This window comes from Daucus carota, chromosome 2 (genome assembly GCF_001625215.2).
Source record: "Daucus carota subsp. sativus chromosome 2, DH1 v3.0, whole genome shotgun sequence".
NCBI lineage: Eukaryota > Viridiplantae > Streptophyta > Magnoliopsida > Apiales > Apiaceae > Daucus > Daucus carota.
Window position 1 is genome coordinate 56,497,790 of NC_030382.2, and position 7,525 is coordinate 56,505,314.

Here is a 7,525-nt window from a genome sequence, read left to right on the forward strand (position 1 = left end):
AGTGTGAAAAAGAAGAAAAATTAGAAAAATGGTGAGACCCATTATCTATTTTGGGAAAGTTTTGTAATATAAAGAAATGAGAGAAATGAGTGAGACGGACTAGGGGTGATCGCGGTCCGGTTTGGTTCGGATTGGAGGTAGAACCAGAACCAAACCGTATATTAGCGGTTTTTTAAAATCTCAAACCAACCCGTGAACCGCAAACCAATTAACCCGGACCATGCGGTGCGGTTTTTGATGGTTCGGTTAAGCGGATTGATCGGTTTATGACTAAGGCTTATAATCATAGATGAGAATTTATGAATAATACTAGAAAATAACGTATCATTTTGTCTCCATTTGTACAATTTCACATAGCTAAATTATAATACAAACTTTAGTCTAATAAAATGCATAAACTTGAATCGAAGTCGTGGATCAATGAATTGATATGACTTGTAGTTTGTATTGATAAGGTAACTAACTAAACAACAACCTCAGCAAGTATAAACTAAAAAGGTAATATATTTATATAAAATTAATATATATATATATGAGTTGGGCTCCTTGGAGTCTTTATTATTTGGAGTACTTGGAGACCCTCCTGAGAACCATCAGATCTAAACAAAACTGTACGGCAGAGATGGGTGACAGGTGTAATTTTTTTTTTTAAATCTAAAACTACCGTATAAAGTAGTAAGCATACGGTCCTGTATACAATCGTGTGTCTATCAAAGTGTCATCCCGCATAAATAGGAATCCAAGTAACAGTTACATGTACTTTGTTCCCCTAAACTTACTCTTCAAAATCAAAACCGAAGATGGCTGAAGATAAGCATTGACGACAAGCACGATTCTCGACGACAGCGGCACCCTCTTGAAAAGGAGCCACAACTCCGATATTTTTGAAAACCCTAGTGATGAGTTCAGGTCAGTGACAATTGACTTGGGTTGGGAAACAAGTAAATTGCTTTTTTTTGCTTTTAATTTACTGTTATCGTACTATATCGTTGCTTTTAATCTACTGTTATCATGCTATATCGTTGCTTTTTTTGCTTTTAATTTACTGTTATCGTGCTATTTCATTGACAAAACAATGTTCAATTGAGTTTCTGAGATACATTATTCTTGTAGTATTAAACAACATTGTCTCCTTGTTTGTGGGTGATGTATGTCTAGGCTAATTTGAGTTACATTTATCTGTAATAGTCGATGACAATGTGCTTATTGTGTTATTATGCCATGAGTCTGTGTCAACTGCTCCTGGGTCGATTTTGGGGGACTGAGTAATTGAATTAGCTAATGATACAGGGGATAAATCAAGTATTAGAATCCGCCATCCGTAATTAGATGTCTTCCCGTGCAATATTAGATTAATGTTGGTGAAATTTCGCCCTATATTACTATTTGAAGCGGTGTTTGGTGTATATTTGTAATTTGGTGGACAACCATATGTTTCGAAAATTAAAGTTAGTATGCAACAAATTGTACCATAAATACTTAATTATTTGACGATTGCCGTTCTTGTAGTCCCTACCTTGAGCACTCCCGCCCCTCCAGTAAAAGGTTTATATATGCCTAGCAAGATTTCTTCATCTGGCGGAGTTTTTCCTATACACTGCTCTGTTAATCAGATTTATCCCTCCTTAATCCTACCTTAGTACCTTACTAAGAACTGAGGAGACAACACACTGGTCTTTAATAGAAAAAATAGGTTGTTCATAGAAGCTATTTGTTAGTGCCCCTTGTATTATTTAAATAAGTTCTCTAATTTAATCTCTCTAACCGGTTGTATAAATGCCTTAAAGGACTGTCAAATTAAGTTACTCTAGTATCACCTATGGTAGCCTAAATGAAGCTCTGGTTGGCTTACTAGTATGCTAGCTGCAGCGTTAATTGTCTAATATATATGGCTTGTTGCAATGAAAAAAAATATTGTTCGAAATTAAAGTTATTATGCAACAAATTGTACCATATCAAATCTAGTTCTGCTCATTAACAAAACTAGTTCGTTCTTGTTCAAATTCAAATCTTATTTAGGAAACTGCTGCGCAAGGAACGCAAGGGACAGTTGAAGATGCTATCGACCAGCACTTTCAAAAAGATGTAAGCTAGAAATGTTTTAAATTTTAACATTGTACTGTTCACAAAAATTTGAATTGTAAGAATAGTTTCATTGTTTCCTAAATCAGAAATACATGAGGGACTTCCGTAAGAATCTGGATGATATGAAGAGTGCATACGAAAGATGTTTAAATAACTTTGAGGTGGTATTAGCCTTGTACCCGGGTAATGCAGAGCTTGCTAAACTACGGGACGAAAATCGCAAATTTTTTCAGCTATTTGAGGAAACAAATCCACTGTCAAAGATGATGTTGGGAGGGACAAGGAAGGTGAGGGGCAATGCAGTGGAGGAACAGGGGGACGATTGCAGCTTCGCTCCAAGCTTCTCCTTGGGACTCTGCTTGGATGGAGCACCAGCCTAAGAACGGAGAATGTATGTCTTGTTTATTTATATAAGTTAGAGTAGCTAGTGGCTGGGATAGTTTAATATGATTTAATATGAACTAGGCTGCTTGTTGTCTAATAACGTTACTTTAAATTGTGCAGGACAATCAGAATAGTTTGTTGAACAAGTTACGCGTGGTGTATGGACATAAAATCCTAACTTGGGAGCAAAACAGTAAAAGGGGCTATGTGATGGGCGGGGCTACATACTTGGACAAGGGCAAGAAGATTGTAGAATAGTTATTTATTTGGGATTTTCTTTATTGTTTTACGAGGGATTTGCTTAAAGTTTTCTTCATAGGTTCTCTGTACTTTAAAGAGAAACAATTTGTGGCAATTACATTAGTCTTGTTGATTTATGTCGTTTTAAATTGGATAGACGTTTGATATGTTAGATAAAAGCTATAGCCTCCTTTGCAGTAGTATTCTACGGCTGATATGTGGTCTTTGTACATTTAAGTTTTTTTTTTTTTTTTTAATAAGCTTTCAGAAATTGGACAGATGTTTAAATAAAAGCACTCGTCCCCTTTTGCAGAGGCTATTTTAATGCAATTAGGTTGCATTTGTACTGCTAAGTTCTAAAATGAATTCCTTGTCATCAGGCTTACAGTATAATTTTAATAAATTACTAAAACTAATACCACATCATGAACTTCTCATTTTAGAGAATTAAACCTTTAAATAAATAGCTTTTTTTAGACTGTTTAATCTTTCATGAAGGATAGTGGTGGACAAAAACTTAGTACCTGCTATTGTGGTGAGTTTGAAGCTTATATATGGAAGTGTGCCACAACAAATCCAATTGGATTTCTCATGTTTATGTTGTGAGGCACTTGACAACACTAGACTACTCCTGGGGCATCTGCATTATAGTTAAAAGACCAGAATTATCCTACGTGAGGTATTATGTTTATGCTTTCCTGCAAAATGCAATTGTGACTACTGTAGAAGCTATGAAATTTTTACTCGAGGCTGCACTCATTAGTAGATGGAAATCTCTTGTCTACTATACCTTATTAAAAGAACATGCCTGTGTTCCAAATCTTTGTTTTGTCTGTGCTGCTGTCTAGTACAAGAACAAAACTCTAAAATCAAAATGGCTACATACCAAGTCATTAAACTGCTGACTGTACTGATTTAGGGAGAATCTATTTATGGGTCAAATCAAAATGCAGCATCAGGAGCCAAGAAATACAAAATTCACACCCAACCGGATAAAATAGAATTATTATAATCAGAAAATGCTCGATATTAAACTTGTAGCATGTGTACAACTGGATGAATATGGGCATGGAGAAACACATTTTTAATTACACAAGATTATCTAGGACATTAGTTTTAATTTAATTATGCCTCCTGGTCAACCGAGGGACTGGATGAATCCTCAGAATCAGAGCTTTCAAAATGCGGGATGACATTGTCACCTGCATTGATAACACATATCAATTAAATGACATCTAACTTATGCTGCACAAGCAAAAAGCTAAGCACAACCAGGTCATCAGCACAACTTCTAACATACAGGGGTTCTAAAAGTATATAGGAAAGACTAAAATTTAAACTTAAAAACATGTGGCATGAAAATTAGGCGAAAGGAACACAATATAGTCAAACAGGCTTAACCAACCAAACTGTTATTTTACACCAACTATGAGAAAGATTGTAGAAGGGGGGGGGTTGAATACAATCTTTTACAAATTTAAAAGATTCAAGAATGATACACTAAGAACACAGTAAACAGAAAAACACCAAGTATTAAAAATACGGGTGGATTGAATGATCCACCCGTGAGATTTTATATAGAAGAATCTGTGGATTGTTTTACAATTCGCACAGCTGCTGGTTCATCACTCAAAACTAGTTCTAACTCTCAGATTTTTCTCTCAAGTAATTTGAACAAGTTCAACTGATGCTACTAACTTGGTTATATACTCCAAGTTTTACAAAGCTTTTAGCTAGATTACAAAATGCACTCTAATCTAAAAACAATGCTGCACAACTTTGTCTTATGCATGCTTTCTGAGATGTCTTCATCTTTGACCATCATCTTGATTTGATCCAGATTGCATTGCATGAGATAAGTATGTTTCTGCTTCTTCTTTATTTTCCTAATTAGGCTTCCATGTCTATTTTAGTGTAATTCGATCCATGTGATTTGTCAGACTTAAGCTCTAGTCACTTTCAACTGCTCTTAGCTTCATCAGTTGAAAGTTCTGGTTACTTTCAACTGCTCTTGACTTCATCAGTTGAATGCCCGGCTCATCAGTTGAATGAATTACAAACTTCATCAGTTGAATGCTGTTCCAGTCTCATCAGTTGAATTCCTCAGCATCATCAGTTGAACACTTTGTCTTCAGTTGAATGCTTGATTTTCATCAGTTGAAACATCATCCAGTCTTCATCAGTTGAATAGTTACATCTCATCAGTTGAATATCCTTCACTTAGATAAAATTACATGGCATTGGATATTTACAATTAGCCATCCTATTCTACCCATCCGTTGATAATTCCCAAAGACAAGAAACATAACAATTACAACTGAAATTTGATAAAGGTTCTAAGTAAGACATGTTACAAAATGTTTATGTTATCATCAAAAATTATTGATTCCTAACAATCTCCCCCAATTTATGACTGGAGAAGATGCAGACATAAATTCTACACTTGATGATAACAAAAACATTAATAAAATAAAATGCAGAATTTAAATACAAGAGTTAGAAAAGATTACAGATGATTATGCTCCTCTAGACTGAGCAGTTACTTGTTCCTAGAAGATCTTCTTCTTCTGGACTTAAGTTTTTCTTCAAGAATATTGATTTGCTTCTGAAAGATCCTGTAGAACCATTCTTCATCACTATCTTGTCTGTTGAGCTTGGATTGGAGAGTCTTCAGAGTATTCAAGCTAGCAACCTTGAGTTGATCTTTAGGTCTGAAAAATCTCCTAACACCTTGATTGTCCCTAAATTCCATAACTGGAGTAGGTTCATGATGAATTTTCTTTCCAGTGTAGGGAATTTTCAGCCTTCTTTGTAGACTAGCATCTGAGTTCCATTCCTTCCTGATCTCAAGGATTCTCTTTAGTACCATTTGCTTTGCAGGTGGTGTAAATCCTCCAGTCCTCTTCATAGATCCATATATTTTTGTTAGAGAACTGAATCCCTCAGAATTCAGAACTCTGTGAAGAGGCCAGATGACATCACCCTTGTTTTTGTAAGAGAATACCAATCTTTCAGGTAACTTTGAAGTTGCTTCTATTCCTCTTACTTCTTGAAGATCATCCAGCTCCAGCTCCAACTCAGAAATTTCTTCAATGTTAGCAATGATCAGATAGTCATCAGGATTTTCAGGTTCTTTTGGAGGTTTAGGAGGGTTAGCCATCCTCTTAGCAACAGACTTGACTTTCTTCTTTGGCTTGGAAGGTTCTTGAACAAGAAAAGCTGGAATTGGAATATCTTCCAAGTCAATTGGCTCCTCTTTTGGCATTATTGGCTCATCATGGAAGTTGACATCTGGATGTACCACTGTGGTGTCCTTGATTGGAGAAGAAGGCTTTGAGATAGGCTTTTCTGGCACTTCTTCTCTTCTCTTGGCTGCCTCAGGCATCTTAGTCTTAGATTTGACTCTCTTTTTCTTTGGAGATGATTCAAGAGGCAATCTTTCCTCATTTAAAAGCTCAGCTGCCAACTCCTCTTCCAGCTCAATAGCAAACCTTTCATCCACCTCTATTTGGTTTAAAGAGAGTTGGGATTCAAACTCCTCTTTTTCACATTCTCTGGCCACCTCTTCAGCTTTTGCATATGAGTAATGAGGATGGCCAGTTCCAATAAACAACTTCTGGCCTTCTCTGTAGATGATGGCAAAATGAGTCTTTAAGGCCACATCTGCACAATCTTTATAACTTTTGATTTCTTGGCCCAAAAGCTTGTATTCATTTTTGTCAGGCCTGGCTAATGGAAAGTAGATTGAGCTTGAGTCTTTTCCAGGCCTGGAGTAACCACAATTGTTTGGAAACAGAGTTGGCTTGAACTCATTCAGAAATGATGGCTCACCCTTCTCTGTCTTGGAGGGAATAACAATCTCAGGTGTGATTACCCTGAGAATTGTGGTTGTGGTTGGAAAAGAGATTTGAGCTGTGGTGGCTGTAGAAGATGTAGATGATTTCTTGCCCAATTGAGCCACTCTCTTTGCAATGGAGTCCAATTCTTTCATCCTTTCAATCTTTTGCTTTTCCCTTTCAGTGTGGAAAGGAGGAGGAATTTGACTGATTAATTCTGCAGGAGTTGGTAATTCTTTCTCCCCCTTTTTGTTAGCAGCAAGTGTAAGGGATGGACTGGGAAGAGAAGCACCAGAGGCAAGAAGAAGATGTTGAAGGAGTCCAGTCTGAATTCTTTGATGCTGCAACATCTCATCCATCCTAGAGTTTAAGATATAGACATTGCCTTCCAGAGCTTCTACTTGCTTTTCCAATTGCAGTTGTTTTTGCTCAGAACCAGAAATAGCTGATTTGACCTGAGCTGGAAGCTTTTCATCAATTTGTTTGGTCAGATCAGTCTTAACAGAGGCAATGAGACAATTGAGATGCTCTATCTCTTTCTGAAAGTGGAGAGATTGATATTTGTGAAGCTTGAGGTTTTCCAAAGCTTGACTGGCAATGGTGGCAGAGATGGCTTGAGAGGAGGATGAGCTTCCAGGTTGTGATTGAAGAATGGTGGAGGCTTGCCTTTCCAGCTCCATGCTGACAACCATTGCATTTGTAGACTGCATGGAGAGCCATGAAGGTAGAGAAGTGGTAGGTTGTTCACCAAGGGATTCCTCAAGAGCATCATTGAGGTCTTCATCACTATCATCATATTGAAAATCATCTCCAGCATTGGCAGGCAGAGCTGTAAATGCCTCCTTTGCTCTAAGCATAGAAGATGTAGTGTGAATTAGATTAAGGTGCCTCTCAGCTGCTTGATTGTCCAATCTGGCAAAATCTTGAATGGAAGACATTCCATGAGTAAAAGTCTCAGGGTCTAGTGAAACACCATCCAA

General features: G+C 37.0%; 1 long non-coding RNA gene across 1 annotated transcript; it reads left to right on the forward strand.

Annotated features, from left to right (window-relative positions):
- Positions 1-517: 517 nt before the first annotated feature.
- On the forward strand, positions 518-2,470 carry LOC108208612 (uncharacterized). The gene is made up of 3 exons (XR_001804339.2): positions 518-909; positions 2,020-2,085; positions 2,172-2,470. It is a non-coding gene; the product is annotated as an uncharacterized LOC108208612 (long non-coding RNA).
- Positions 2,471-7,525: the final 5,055 nt, after the last annotated feature.